The sequence below is a fragment of the Suricata suricatta genome, chromosome 6 (genome assembly GCF_006229205.1).
Source record: "Suricata suricatta isolate VVHF042 chromosome 6, meerkat_22Aug2017_6uvM2_HiC, whole genome shotgun sequence".
Lineage (NCBI taxonomy): Eukaryota > Metazoa > Chordata > Mammalia > Carnivora > Herpestidae > Suricata > Suricata suricatta.
Genome location: NC_043705.1, coordinates 59,035,541 through 59,052,372, shown reverse-complemented (window position 1 = coordinate 59,052,372; position 16,832 = coordinate 59,035,541). Strand labels below are relative to the sequence as shown.

General features: G+C 39.6%; 1 pseudogene; it reads left to right on the top strand.

The window, feature by feature from the left end:
• Nucleotides 1-1,374: 1,374 nt before the first annotated feature.
• Nucleotides 1,375-16,832, top strand: part of LOC115293457 — a 57,229-nt pseudogene continuing 41,771 nt past the window's right edge.

The following is a 16,832-nucleotide window of genomic DNA, read 5'->3' as shown; positions in this document are numbered from 1 at the left end:
TGTGGTCTGTGCGGGATACAAATCATGCAGCAGAATCTGCGACCATTATGAGGTTGAAATAAGCACATCTAGTCACAGAACAAAGCAACCAAATTACATTTTTAACATAATAATAATTATAAAAGCTTCATAGGCATCATTCTGAACTATGTGCTGCCATGAGTCTTGAGGGCTTCCTTCCACTATGGGGAACACTGAAAAATGAACAGTGACAGGAAACTGGGGTGGACAGAGGGCTCAGCCATTAGTTTCCTTTCGTGCGTGAGCAATTGTTTTAAAGTCCAATGCAATGCTCAGTGTATCACTGCTGCCACAAATTACCCCTTGGATGGTTTACTATGAGTGCCAGCTTCTCTGGGGTACCTTCTGGATTTTACAAGTGGTTCCATCACACTATGATTATTCTTCTTCAAGAAATTATCCAGAGTGGCTTGTTACGTGACAGACATGTGGTTTGAATTTTGTTATGAACACAGAACAAAGGGTCTGAGAGTGTTTCTTTTCATTATCTGAGCTGTGTGGCTCTGAGGAAACATGAGACAGTTCATTATTCAAATGAGAATTTTTTTTGCCTTTCATTTTCGGTTTTATTTCTGTATATCCATGACATTTCAGCAAGCAAGCTGCCTCCTCTACAAGCACCATCTGCTTTTCTTTTCAACTGTGACACCATCTGAGAGAATACCTTCTCACCCGCAGAAATACATGTGGGATGAGGGAAATGGAGTTGTTAATTATATATACATATATAGGTGTGTATCTGTGTGTGCATGCGTGTGTGTACTTTTTTGTTAAATACTAGAGCATAGACATATAATTATGAAATTTGATGTCAGTAAGCAACGAAGTAAAAATTTCCAACCTAACTTTCCTTCAGGTCTTGAATCCCTTCTTAGGGCAATGGGATACACATTCCATGAGCATGCGACTTCTGTGTGTGTTCACTGGTGTATGCTGGAATCCAGAAGAGTGTTTGGTATATAGTAGGTGATAAATTAATAGTTGTTGAATGAAGTAGTGTGAATAACAGGGTCTTCCTCAGTACTTTTGTGTGCTCATGTACCAGTCAGAAATCACTCCTGCTGGCTGTGGATGTCCATGTCCATGTCCACATCCCTCCCCTTGGAGGGGGAGGCTTTCCCGACCTGTGTCTGCCTGTGCTGCCAACTCTCTAGAATCACCAAAACCTTCACAAGCAAAGGTCCAGCCTAGGCCCTGGCCTTAGGACTTCTGCTACATTAATACATGAATCATAGAAGAAATCAGACCTTATTATCTACTGAGGTGACTCATATTAAACTGCTACCATAACTCAGGAAATTTGTGAAAAAGACCTTCCTAGGTACAGCTTTGAACAGTGCAGCATCACTGGCCATGAAACAGCAGCTGCCGGACTGGCCCGATGTCCTGCCAGCAGAACTGGATTATCTCATTTCAGCAGAGATTTCAGAAAGAGGCAGGGAGCCACATCAGCTGGCCTTCAGGCTTCAGTGGTGCAAAGGAATCATGTTCACATCTTGGACCTTACAGCCCACTTACAGAAAATCTGACAGCAGCTGGCTCATTCACTGGTCTTGACAGATATGTATAGAATACAAAGAAAGAGACTGAGGTCATCCATGATATCATTAATGCCTAATAGCTAACTGACGTGAGAGGCAGAAACATGTGATACTGTTTTTTTATGAGCTGCTCTAATGAGAAATTTTCAGTGATTTCCCATTCCCTATAGAATGGAAGCCAGAATTACAAGCAAGGTTCATAAAAATCTTAGATAAGCCTACCTTCTTAGGTGAAGTCTCATTGCCAGCCCGTAGCCATCCTATGCTGGAAGTGAGATGAAGGACAGTCACCATCCACTAGGCACCCTTACCATGGCAGCCATGCCATGCTGCCTTGAATGAACTGCCCTCACCTCTGGTGGTTGAAGTTCTAGGAAAGGGGCTGATGGCTTCCTCTGTAAACATATGCAATGTGACATATTCGTGGTACAACTCAGGGGAATTGTGCAGTAAGGCCTCGGAGTGAGCTTGGAGCTCCAGAGCGACATCTGGCTGGAGACTCAGCTTGGGGAGGCTTTCTGCTCTTGATTGTATGTGAAAGGATAGGGTGGATGAGATCATATAAGGTGAGTGTGTAGAGCAAGAAGAGACTAGGACACCGGTTTTATGGGAAAAGTGAAGAAAGTGGTACCCACAAAAAAATTATGAGTCAATGATCAGAAGAAGAAAACTAAGGAAAATGGTATTATGAATAATTAAGCTAATATTTACTGAAGGCCACCTTTGTGAGACAACTTTGTTTTTAACCTCCATGTTTCAGTTCATTCAGCTAATACAAGTAAAACAAAACAAAACAAGATAATTAGGATGCAGTGAGTGGCTGAAATTTTCACAGTGCCACCTGCTCTAGAGAGGTCACTGAAGACCATGAATAGGAAGAGTATGGCTCTCCCTTGGATTTGATCATTAGGATGGCAGGATGGTTTGAGCACAAGTCATTTTAGTTGACTTGAGGCAGTTGAAGTTTGAAGCAAATGAGCTCCAGGGTATCACCTGTATTTCACCTATTTCTTTATTTACCACAAGGCCTAGTACCAGGGCGCTTAAATAGGTACTCAAAAGATAGTCATTCTCTGAATGTTGTCAAAGGTAAACTTGAGCCTAACCAATTCTCCATATTACTTTCAATTCTCTATTCCACTGTAGGTGTATAGAAACAGCCTACGATGAAGATACTAAGCTGTGTATCCTGAGTGAAAAGCAGGACTGGTAGAGTTTTGGTTTGTGTATGTGGGAGCTTTTAGAGATGAAGAAACTGAGGCATGGAGAGATGAAGTCACTTGCTATGGCAAGGAGGGGGCAACTGCCTAGTGATTACCTCCAGGAGATCTGGAAGGCTTTCAACCTTACCCAAACTAAAAATTCATTTGCCTTTTAATGCTAATTAAATTCCAGTCCTCTCTTGTCAATTCTGGTGGGAAAGAAAGGGCTTCTAGGCTGAGTATGAAAGGTCTTCAGGAACCTCCTCTCCTGGGTTGAAGAGAACAAAGGGTTCTCTCAGGCTCAGGAAACTAAGGAGCCTATGCTGTCGGCAATCATCTCCGCCCCAGCCCCTCTTCAGCAGCTACCACAAAGGCTGATCTGCAACATGACTGTCCCTTCTCTGGTGTTCAGACCAATTTATTTTTTTTAATGTTTATTTATTTTTGAGAAGGTGGCTGGAGAGAGAGTATGGGGGCGGGGCAAGAGATAGAAGGAGGCAGACTCTGAGCAGGCTCCAGGCACTGAGCTGTCAGCACAGCTGGAACCCACAAATGTGAGGTCATGATCTGAGCCAAAGTCAGTCGCTTAACTGACTGAGCCACCCAGGTGCCCCCAGACCAATTTAAATGGAAGGTTTCCTTATTTGAGATTTCCTCAGTAATTCATGCTGGGCAATAGCATGAAATTCTTCTCATTACAGTGCAAATTTAAAAGTCACCAACTAATCGCAAGTAGTTAAGATTTTATTTTATGTGTTTAAAAATATATAGAATTCATTGAATGATAATAGTTTGTTTTTATAGTCATACATTTCAACATAGCCCTCTACTAATTTTAAACAACATCTGTTTAGAAAAACATTGAAAAGTGCAAAATTCAAAAGGAAACATCAAAACCATTCACTAGAAAAACCTTAAAAAATTAGTCCAAAGTTCAATTCTCACCTGGTTCAAAAAGAATTCACCTTATCCTCTGCGGGATTTTAGAATGGAACAGGCAGAGAAACAAAGGGAAAGCGTTAACATGTGTAAGTGATCACCAAAACACCAGCTCATTTCCAACTAAAAAGACACGCTTTGTACACAGGTCATAGAACACATCAAACTAAATGAAAGTGCTGAGGAAAGTCACAGCTTACGGGAAAAAAATCCAGGAGAGATTTTTTTGTAGGTAGATGGATAAGAAAAAAGGAAGTTTCACTCTTGTGGACTACAGCCCAGGCTGGCTGAAATAACCAGTTAATAATGTTACTAATAAGTAACAAGATAACTCTAAAAACAATTATAGGGGGACTATGCCAAAGGGACTAAATAAGAAAAGGGACTTTCCAGAGTTAGTTAAAAAAAAAAAAGCTAACTAGTAGAGTGGGGGTTGATTCTTCCCACTGGAGGGAAATTCCTCTGTAAGGGTTTTCTTTTGTGACTGCATTTTCTAGCATTGAAAATAGTTCCTTTTGGAGAGAATGCAGCCAGTTCACTACTGAATTTGCATTCAAAGGTGAGATGAACAGTAAGTAACAGTAAGATGAACATTTTGTCATAAGGACACATAAGAATGTGTGGAAAGGAGCCTGGTCCAATGAATCCCAGTGTTTCATTTATATTTTCATTCATATGTGGAGCGCTTACCACTAAGCACAACTTTATGGACCATTTCCCCCAATGATGCAGCCGAAGTTGCTCAAAATCTATGATTCTTATATTGGTTTCAACTGAATGTGAGAATTTTTTACTGCCTTTCAATTTTATCAGCATGTCAATTGGTAACTGATCCACAAACAGTCCACAAATGACCCAGGACACAAATCTGTCCAAAAGTATCTCTGTCCTTTCTTCCATCTAAAAATCAAGAGTTCTGGCAAAGATCACATATTTGGTTTACTGATGTGTTACGTCCCCCTTCCTTTATGTTTCACAGGCTCTGTAACCCCTAGCATAGCAAAACCTACATGGTATGGAAGAAGAGGAAGAGTGCAGTGTTGCCACAAGCATCCTTGGTCAACGGGAGAGGAAGGAGCAGAACAGATATATATATATATCTATATTTATAGCTCTTACTCTGAGTGACACACTATGTTAGATATGGTGGGTAAGATATTATCTGGAGATAGTAGAAATATAGAGTCATTACGTGAAGCCTGTATTTTCAACAAGTATGTAATAAAAAGCCAAGGACTCAGCACAAAGAATCTTAAATTAAGGAGTATCATCTCCCAGCTACATTCAGCTTGTATGGGGCAAAATTCACTAGAACACATGAGAACATCCTTAAACCTGGAAGAAAAAAACCAGATGCTTTACCTGTATGAACCCATTGGATCTTTACAACAGCCTACCACTGTTATTTCCATTTTACAGACTGGTAAGCTGAGGCATCAAAATTAAATCATGTGACCAAAGGCATACAACTAATATGCAGCAGAGTTGGGATTATCCTACAGTATATGTGAGCATACCCTGACCCTAAATGAGTTATAAACAGTTCAGCAGTGAAGAGGAACCAGGGACTGATATTAGAACTCACTGTAGAGCCTGCCAACATTATTCAAATAAGTGCATCTATAATACTCACATACATAAAGGAAGGCTTTTGTGCTCCTGAATAAGGTGGCCAGGTAATTTGTTCAAATACGTCTCTAGAGGTAGATAAACAGTTATTAGGGTTCCAAAAACTCTTTTCCCTTTTATTCTTACATGCAATGTATCATTAGATAAGTGAGTTGCTCTGATGCAGTTACTGTGCATCTTTCAAAGTTTAGCAATGTACTGACCTAGGAGACTTCAGAGTCAGGGAGCGTCAGATGGAAAGGGCTGACGGAAAGGAATAGATGAAAAGAAAGGGAAGGCAGCATTTACTAAGTAAGTGCTTAATAAAAGGAAATGTTGTTTAGGTGAGGAGCCATGAGGAAGCAGACCAATAAAGATTTATTTTTTCTTTTTCTTTTTTAATTTTTTAAATGTTTATTTATTTTAGAGAGAGAAAGAGAGAGAGAGAGAGAGAGAGAGACAGAACATGAGTGATGGAGAAGCAGAGAGAGAGACACACACACAGAGTCCGAAGCAGGCTCCCGGATCTGAGCTGTCAGCACAGAGCCTGATGTGGGGCTTGAACCCACTACAGTGAGCTGTAGTCAGATGCTTAACCAACTGAGCCCCCCAGGCGCCCCAATGATGTATGTTTTCAAGAACCAATTACCCATCCAAGCACTGATTTAGATGCTGTGTAGGAAAAATGCCATCCTCCTGCCTCCATGTAATCTACATTATTATCAGGGAAAGAAAACTAAAGCATTTCAAATAATTGGCAAGAAGCGCTAATCATGAGTCTAAAAGCCCAGGAATAATATGAGAGAACAACTTCCTGGCCTGAGTTTTCTGGGAGAGCAGAGCTGACTTTTTGAGCTTGGAAATACCCATCGACAGCCTGAGGATGAACTTTTGGGACTCTGCCTGAAGAGCCTGTGGAGAAACTCCAGGCCTGGGCGAGATGGCTTCTCCTCAGCCAGTTTCACTGACGGCCTCCCCTCCGTACATGGAAGGCAAATGGCTCTGTGGCCTACTTGATTAAATGCTTCAGCAGGCAGACAGGCTCCTGGGAAATGTATACAGCATTTTATGGCCTTTCAAGGCAGTTGTTTCTCATTGTATAGATGTGCCTGAGTGGATATGTAATCTAGAGTTTCAATGCCAAAGGCTAATTTGCCCTGGCTTGGGAAATATCTGGTTTTGAACCCAAAGCAGCATGAATTATATTGATAGTTTTGCATGTTTCTGGCTGGCCACCAAGGGCCCCTCTTCCAGGAGGATGGGAAAGTTGCGGGATAAGGTTTTCTCACAGAATTTACCACTGACTGGAAAGTGAAATGGCTACAAGGAATACTCATCCTTCCCCATGCAACCTTAATTGGCTTGGCAACCTGTATAATTACCACGATGGCAAAGGAACCCTGTGATGTTGAATGAAGGACAAGCTTCCATGGCTATTTGCAGACAGCCTCAGAAAAAGTCATTTTCTGAAAGGTCCGACCACCAATGAACTCGTTTGAGTAGAGGTACATTTTGCTTTGCTTGGGTTTACATGGCTTTCAAAATGCAGTGCTTTCATGCCTTAGAAATAGGAATTTTTAGAAAGTGAATGCTTGCCAGTTAAAGGGATTTTAATCTCTCTTTCAAATGCTGTTACTAAAGTTCAAAGCATGTAAGTTTCTATCAATGGGTTGCAAACCACCGTAATGCAACACTTATCCAATTTGCAAGGATGTTAGTTAAAAAAAATTTTTTTCTCCCAAGGGGGAAAAAAAGGGCTTCACAGAGAGAGCCTACCCAGGAGTAAATTATAAAGCTCTCCCACGAACATCAGAGCTACATAAACTTAAATGTAATTACCACCTTGGTAGGAAAAGAGAGTCTTTATTTTTTACCTTTTCAGCAAGAGACTATCCACTCCTAGAAGTTCATGAAAGGTCACTGGCAGAATCTAACCTCTACTTTATGCAAACTACCAAAGCTAAATTACACACTTTTTAAGAGCCTGCTGAATGCTATGAAAAGTCTTCTTTACAAATGCCAATTTCCAGTCCAATCATCAATGAAATCTCAAGTCAGAGTCAAATGCATGTAAATAATATTGAGGTTCTCCAGTTAGATGTCTTTTACCTGAAAAGGTTTCATCATGTCCCCACTCTTGATTCCTCATAATTAGAGGGAAGGTAAAGGAGAGTCTGATGTTGCAAAAACAAAACTTGAAAAGTGCTTTCACTCTTCAGAAAATTAATGAGCTTGATTCTTTCAGGAAGCACAGTCCCTGTTCAAATGTATAATATATACTATATTAGATGTAGTATATAATGTAACATATACACTAATACATTCTATATTAATTTAGAATCCTATGGTATCATTTAGTAAGTTATGGGCTTTCAGGGATGCTTGGTATTCATTTTTCTTTTATCTGGTTTAATAGTAAATGGTAATATTGCTCAAGGAAGTGGAGGAGAGCAGATTGTTCTCCAACAGCAAATGTCAAAACTGTGAAACAGGTATTTGCTTATAAGACCCTCGGAGACTTCCTTTTCTTCAGTTCTCTCTCTTGCTGACATGCAATTCAACGCCTTCTAGAGACACTCCTATGTTAAAGAAGCATCTTTGTGTGGGTCTATTTTTGGACTCCCATTTATTTAGCATGACTTTTACTTGCTGGTTGAAAGTACTCAAGGAGATTAGTATTATTATTCAATTAGTCAATCCAAGGGTTACACATCTAGGTAGAGCCATGTAGGGACCTTTCTGATGTGCTTCAAATTACATTGGTTGGACAACTGTTCTTATGACGAGTCTGATGTGATCTGAGATATCGGTGGGTTGACTGGCATAGCAAGGTCTCCGCCCTAAGGCGTTTCTAAGAAGGGTGACAAGGAGATAGTTTGTCTAAAGGGGGAATCAGGCCCATTCTTCCATGGTAGGAAATTAAAGTAGATCTCAAAGCTTAAGCTTTATGCCTTAACTGATAATATAAACTACTAAGAAATTCCTGTCTCTCACATTTTGGATAAATGGTGGATCTGGGTCATAGAGCATGGTTTTGTTTGCTTTTTTTCTCCTCTATTCTGTAACATAGTGTTTGTAAGTATTAATGTGATTTTCTTAAAATTTCTATTTCAATGCCAGAAGACAATTTCTTCCCTGGAAGCATGTAGCTCCATATTTCTTAAAAGTCTAAAGAACAGAATGTGAAAAGGCTTTTCAAAGAGGTTTCTGTCTTAGCTAAAGCTATAGCAATGATAGCAATAATCATGATCATTATCTATTTAATTTATATAGGATTTTGGAGTTTAAAAAGTACTTTCATGTACATTATCTCATTTTTTTATAACCAAAACTTGCATAATACAAAATTAGCTGTTGTTTATGTCAAGGCATCCTGTGGGTTATTAGAAGCTGTAGGCCAGATGTTATGTATGGTGTAAAGAGTGTTTCTTGGCAGAGCACTGAAAGGTCCAAGCTTTGGGGTAAACTTGAATGGCAAGATAATGAGAAGAAAATTTGGCTTGCTTTGCCGAATAAAGGCACCAGAGAGGGTGAGGGCCAAGAGAGCCATAAAAACCTGCTTTAGGTTCACAATTCCTCAACTGAGGAATGGTAGAGACTCGCTGGAAGTGGCAGCCTAGAAATCTACATGAGGTGGTCCTGAGCCGTGCTCAGGAGAAGCAGGACAAAGTTGCAGGAGCTCGCTACATAGGAGCTTTCCATTTATGAACTCACATGAACTGATGACCAAAGCTGCTTGCAGAGGAGGAGCACCCCCACTCTGCTCTGTCCCCACCAGCATGGCTCAGTCACTTCTCATCCTTTTCACATACAGTTACTGTGCCAGGCATTCTGCTTGGTTTTGGAGACACAAAGTGACCAAGGCAGACACAGGTCCCTGCTTTCATGCAGCTTGTATGGTATAGACAAAGAACAGGAGAGCAGAAAACAGATTGAGATAAGTGATGTGGAGGAAATAAATAGGGCAATAGATAGAAACTTTAAACTCATTTTAGAGAGCATGGATCAATCGCAGGAGCAAGCTCTATTAAGAAAGCCTTAAAAATTGCCTTATAAAGGGGCGCCTAGATGGCTCAGTTGGTTAAGCGGCAGACTGGCCAAGGTCACGGTCTCGCCATTCTTGAGTTTGAGCCCTGCACTGGACTCTGTGCTGACAGCTCAGAATGTGGAGCCTGCTTCAGATTCTGAGTCTCTCTCTCTGCCCCATCCCTGCTCATGCTGTGTCTCTCTCTCTCTCAAAAATAAATAAGAGATTAAAAAAATTTTAAAAACTGCCTTATGTAAAACAAAATATAATACTTCTTTCAGTAAGTGTGGACTAACTTCTTCCAAAATGCCATAGATAGCAAGATCACACTTTTTATTTTTTTAAATAGTTTATTGTCAAATTGGTTTCCATACAACACCCAGTGCTCTTCCCCACAAGTGCCCTCCTCCATCACCACCACCTCCTTTCCCCCTCCCCCTTTCCCTTCAACCCTCAGTTCGTTTTCAGTATTCAATAGTCTCTCAGGTTTTGCATCCCTCTCTCTCCCCAACTCTCTTTCCCTCTCTCCCTCCCCCTGGTCCTCCATTAGGTTTCTCCTGGTCTCCTGTTGGACCTATGAGCGCAAACATATGGTATCTGTCCTTCTCTGCCTGACTTATTTCGCTTAGCATGACACCCTGGAGGTCCATCCACTTTGCTACAAATGGCCAGATTTCATTCTTTCTCTTTGCCATGTACTACTCCATTGTATGTATGTATGTATGTATGTATGTGTGTGTGTGTGTGTGTGTGTATACATATACACCACAGTAAGGTCCCACTTTGATGGAAAATGAATGGGGGGAAAACAATAAATACGAAAGTAAACACATTTTCAGGGAACATTAAATCAAGTAAGATATCTTTCTGTAGAAGAAAGCAGGAACATCAGGGTTAGAAACGTGCTGCGGCAGATAGCCCTTCTCCCCAGCTCGTGGTCATCGCCTTGTGCCAGAAGCCCAGCGCTGCAGCCCTGTCCCGGCACGTGGTAGAGTCATGCAGACAGAGGCAAAAGGAGCACAGACTCTTCCTGCTGTGCCCCAAGAATGTATAAAATGTCAGGTGATGTCTCCTCTAGGAAGAGTTTGCTGGCATTGAAAAGGAATAGCAGATAGGAAAGTCATGAGACAGTAAAACCCCTTCTGTTTCTGGCGCATGTTCAGTCTGTTATTCTGCTGCATCAGGAAACAAGGCCCAGGATCCTATTCTGTTCTAGAGCTATTTGAACCTCTTCAGACCACAGTGTAGTCTTGGCAATCTTTGAGTGATGGGATTTGTAGGTACTATTTATCAAATCTTTACTTAGTAGCTGACATCCTTTCAATTCAAGAAACATTTTAAATCCTTTATTATATATCACGAACGCTTTGCTGGGAACTTGGAAATAATATTCCCAGTGACCTGTTTTTTCTTTGTGTAACAGAAATAAGATATACATAGTTGGCAATTCTTTTCTCCTTGAAGGTCAAATGTATTATTGTTAAAAAAATTAATTTCTTCTATTCATTTATTTGTTAGTTTTATTGACATATGAAAAGTTATACATAACTTTTGTAGTTATACATAACTGTATAGTTGTGCATAACTATACAATGTATGCAACTTAATGAGTTTAGAGATAACTATATACCCATGAAACCATAACCACAATCTATGCCATAAACCTATCCATCACCTCCAAAAATTTCCTCCTGTCCTATTTATTATTATTATGATTTGTGATAAGATCTACCCTCGACAAATTTTTAGGTACACAATACAGCATTTTTAACTATGGGTACCATGTTATCTAGTAGATCTCTAGGATTTTATTCATTTTGTGCAACCAAATCAAAGGTAATTTTTAAGCTTTTTTGTAATATCTGAACTGAAGGAAATTTTTAAAGAATCTAATGACAATATAATTTTCTCATGAGATGTTTATTATTTATAAATAATAAATTATAAATATTTATAAATAATACCTATGATTTATTTATACTTATATATTATTTATTTACATTTATACTTTATAAATAAATACTTATAAATACATTGTTATTTATAACATAATATAATTAATTTATATTAAATACATACTATCTATAAATAATATTAATATTATTTTAAAGTTTATTTATTAGAGAGAGAGAGACAGTACAATCAGGGAAGGTGCAGACAGGGAGGGAGAGAGAATCCCAAGCAGTTACCCCACTGACAGCTCACAGCCCGAAGTGGGGCTCAAATTCACAAAACCATGAGATCATGACCTGATCCCAAACCAAGAGTCAGATGTGTAACCAACTCAGCCACTCAGGTGCCACCTCTATTATTATTATTTTTAAATGTTTATTTATTTTTGAGAGAGAGAGAGAGAAAGTGTACAAATGAGGGAGGGGCAGAGAGAGAGAGGGGGACAGAAGATCTGAAATGGGCTCTGAGCTGACAGCAGTGAGCCTGATAAGGGGTTGGAACTCACAAACTGTGAGACAATGACCTGAGCTGAAGTTGGACACTCAACCGCCTGAGCCACCCAGGTGCCCCATGAGATTTTTATTATTAACCTTTAAGTCAAGAATGGATGCCTCCATATTAGATGTTGATGGATTAATTCTCTAGATCTGATTCCATGTTAGTAATAACAAACCAAACAGAGAAATATTACAATTATGAAAGCATTTTTTACCCAAGCAGTCCCAGGAGCATTTGAGAATAGGTAGAATATGGATGGAAAGGTTAAAGGTTATAGTTTAAGGGTTGAAGATGAGGCTGTAACTCACTAATTCAAAGTCTGGTTAAATCAACTCAACAAATTTATAGTGACTCCAATGGGTATGTCTTACTCACTTACAGGATACTTGGAGCATAGTAGTGTAAGTAGAGGCAGTGGTGGAAGGACGCATTCTACTCTTATTCACCTTGCTGATGGCTACTACTATATAAGAGAAAACAGTATTTGCTTGTGTTTTCTTCCTTTCTTCTTAAATGAAACCTAACCGTCACTGATATTGCAAAGGAAAAGGCACTTAAATTGGTGTACTTTCAAGTAAAGAGCTAGTGAGACCATTCTTGAAATTCTGCCCCGGAGAGGCCACAAATTTCAATTTCCTTCTGTTTCCAATGGTGCATACTATAATTTTATTTTCTGCAACTCTGACTGAGGACTCCAGTCAGGACTTCTAAGAAAATTATGCCATTAATTTAGTTACTGAGGTTTTTATTTGTATTTAACTTATAAAAACATATATGTTGGGAATTGGTTAATAGTGTATTATCTCTAGTAACATAAGAGAACCAACCACTGTTGCTAATAAATGCATCTAGGAAAGAGAGAAGCATGCTGGGATTCATCATCTACAGCGTACAGTCAAGCTATTGTAAAAGCAGTCATTTATTACATGTGACCATATTCACATTTCTATGTTTGTGTTGTCCAGAAGAATTTTATTGGAAAAGAATGGTAAAGGAGGCCAATAACCATTAATATAACGAGATAAGTTTCTTGTAGAAAGACAGAGAAGGCCACAGGAACATTATATGCTAAATTTTCTAGGAATTGTGGATAGCTGTAGATAACTAGGTTTCAGCCAATTTTTGACAGCATATAAATAATCTGATATATTCCAAAAGAACTTTGGAAAAGTTAAGATGAAATTTTCCTTAGAGACATGACTGTATAAAGCTGGGCTGCTGAGTATAGTTGGAAAAATAGTCTACTGCTTTTTCTAGTTCCTGCAGTTAAAAAAGATACCATGAGCCCCCAACTCTGCTCCCCAACAGTAAGTACATGGGCTCCAAGAATGGGGCTAAAAATAGGGCCTTTTTTGTCCTATAAATTGACTCGTAGAGTTGTTGGGAATCAAGGAGAAAACAGGTTATTCAAGTTTGTAACAGGGTTCAAACATCTTTAGGCTTACAATGTTATTTTCCAACGGAATTTGGTTTGACTCTGCCCATACTTCTACTGTTGCCTTTTATTTTTGCTGGCCTCCACCTGCTTCCTACCATACACCTCACTCAAAAGACGCTGGGGCAAACCTGAAGTGTATTTGTACGATGACTACAGTAGACACGTCTGTGTCTGCACAAGGAATATGAAGTATTGTCCCAATTATTCAGACTCCTGGTGGCAAATCACTGTTATGAAAAGTGATTAGTAACTTCATTTTGCTTATGTGTCTGAATTTAAGCACCCAAATAAAATTGTTGGCCAAGAAAATGATCAGAACAATTGCCAGGAGGAAAATTAATATCGGCTAATCATCTCCCAAAGTTTATACGCTAGACCTACAGACGCTGGAGGCTGGGGTAGAATGGGGTAGAATGGATACGTTTGTATACAGGCAAAAGGGCTATGGTAAGTCTTGCACTCAGCAAACCTATTTGATTTTGCTTGATGCAGTCATTCTTGAATTTATTTGACGTGGGAACACCCTCCCCCCTTTTTTTCGCCTAAAAACTAAAATCATTTTGAAGAGTCAGAATTTTGGTAAACATAACTTCGAGAAATGCTAGTCTGCACAAATCCTTCATTTTACAAATGATGAACTGAGTCCTTGGTGATTAAATGACACACCCAAGTTCCCACAGTTCATTAGTGGCTTAGCGGCCTTAAAATCTAGAGCTCATGATGTCCTAAGCTCCAGTACACTACACCCAGTTTGTTCTGTTCGTCTACAGTGCTTCAATTCAGCAGATTATGTTGCAACATTTACTTCTTTTTTTAAAAAGCTTTTAAAAAGCTGAGATGCAATTGACATTAAGCAAATTTCACCCTCTTAGTGTATAGTTCTCTATGAGTTTTGAAAAATCACCACCCCAATCAGCAGTCCCATTTATTTCTTAAAATGTTTAAAAGTTTTTAAAAATGTGTGCTAGAATGCATTAAAATAATTTCAATAGGAATATGTTCAAATGAGTTTAAAATCTGCTTAAGGAAAGAATCTTAGTCTCAATCAATGCAGCTGACTGTATACAGGCTTCAAGAATGACAGTGGGTACAAGAATTATATTGGGAAAAAGAAAGGATGAGCCAAACAGTCAAAGATGAAGCTGGACCAAGAGAGGATCATGTAGCCGAAGAAATTGCCAGCTGGGACTCTCACTTCTAACTGACTGCCTATTCATAAACAACTAAAGGGAAGGGAAGTAGCAGCAAGAAATCATCTTGACAATTCCTGTAAGAATTTCTGAGAAATCCTGGGCAAGAAGACCCTGCCCTCTCCCCAAACTTTTCATTCAGGGCATAGCCATTTCTCACTGGAAATGCAGTACGTTTGATTCATCTTCCCTTAGTTTTTCCTTTCTCGACCCCTGCACTTCTCAATTTCCTTTCCTGAACTGAACCAGAAGTTCCCCTCTTCTGCTTCTCTGAGATACATATTATTCAGTGGTGACCTCAAATCATCGTGTTTTAGTTAAATCCCAGTCACTGGAAGCTCTTGGGAATCATTCAGTTTTGAGAATGGAACTCCTAATTTTAGTTTCATATCATAAGTACATTTCTGCTACTTGATTATAGTTTCCAAGTGAATTCTATCTTTAAAATAGCATGTCCAGTTTTGTGTTTGAGGCAAAGTGGGCTCTGCTCTGATTGAAACCAGCAAATCTCACTTGTATGAACTTGATTCCTTTTGTCTAGTTTTTTTTTTTTTCTCTTCTTGGCCATTTCAAACAGAGAAATTGGGTAAGAGAGCATACCTCATATGGGACTCTCCTTTATGGATGCCACCCTCTGAGTGGGAACACATCCTGTTTGCCCTAACTTTGTCCTAGCCTGTTTGTTTCCCAAAACAACCAGCTTTAACCATGTGGGCTTGGAAGCCAGAAATAAGATATGCATCAGGAGGGGAGAGCGTGCCTGCTGTGCAGGTAGGTCTTGCCCAATTTTAACATGAAAAGGATCTGGTAAGAAAGAAAACATGAAGCCCTAGAAAAGAAAAACAATTGCCATGTGGAGGCAAAATGAAAGTCGGTTGTGTATACCAGCTCTCCACAGGGATCACACCGGGTAGAGGAGGCTGCTGGGCCTCTCCTGCCCGTCAGAAGGCTGAGCAAAGAAAGTGCAATCCTAGTGCAAACTGGCTGCTACACAGCACTGACTTCTATCCCTCTGCTCCAGCTGGGGGCCACATGGAAACCAAATGCACAAGGGTGTCTAAGAATGCAACCACCAACTCTGCAGAAAAATAAGGTCCTAGAATGGCAAGTATGATGGGACCCTTTACATTAGCAGGATGACCTGACGCCCCAGTGGGGCGCTCTAATATAAGGAGTTCTTATATAGTACATGTCAGACACTGTCAGGGGATCTACACGCTGCCCCTCATTTTATACTCAGAGCCGCCCTATGACATTCAGACCAGAAAAAAACCCCTATTTTATGAAGTTGGAAACTGAGGTTCAAAAATGTTCTGTAACTTTGTTAAGCTCCAGATTTAGCAGGTGGCAAAGATGAGATTTGAACCCAAGTCTGGTTGATTCCAAATTTGGTGCTCTCAACTTTTCCTGCACTACAAGCTAATGAGGCAAAAGGAAAGGTCTGTCCTCCATTTTTTTTTCTTATGTCATAGAAACTCAAAGGCGAACAGTTCCTTTGGCTACTTGAAGAGTAACTTGTTCTTGTCTTCAGGATTGTAAATGCTTTAGTCTGAGTGCTTAGCACAAGCCAATTCTCACTATTCTCACAATGCACTGATGCTGGTATATGCATATGTATTACTCCTCGGACGGTAATAGCTAATCTTTTCACGACTAGGCAAGAATAAACCTGAAAAGTTTTTGTGGAAAATTTACTTCTCAACCCTTTCCCAACAGTCAGGGAAGGTATGCTGATGCCCTGTTAGTTTCCTCTGTGCGTTAATGAAGGCTCCTATTCAAATGCGCATAACTTCAGTAAGAAGTCCCTGCTGTGGAGGAAACCGGCACTCATTTGGTTTAGACAACAGGAGCTTTCTGCATTTTTAATCTTCTCACAGGTACCATGGGTCACTGGTATATTTGTTTTGAACATTTCATGTAGGAAAGCAAAATTCTAGTTTCTCTGCTAACTAGGGCTCTTTTGTAAAGTAGATATTAGCACATCAGTGAGTAATAACTACTCAAAACTCATGACAACCAGAGGAACATCAGGTTTCTTCTTGCCTCACATGCTTGCCAGGCAGCTGAACGAATGTCTGAAAAAGATATCCGGAAGGTAATGAAAGACAGAATCTTTCCTCAGATATATTTCTTGGGGAATTTACATATGCTATTATTTACCATATCATATAGGATATGGTGAAATAGACATGACAGTCATATTTAGAATGAACAGAAAGCTTTATTTATGTGCCATACATATGGAAATAAGATGAATTTCCATGAAGTCCTAAGAAAAGTGTATTGACTCGTTTTTCTTTTACTTTTTTTTCTCTTAATATAATGTGGTAACAGCCATACCACATGGGAAGTAAATTCACAGTCACAAGCATTCAGACATATTTCTTGATACAGAAAGTTTGTAGCGTCACTCTT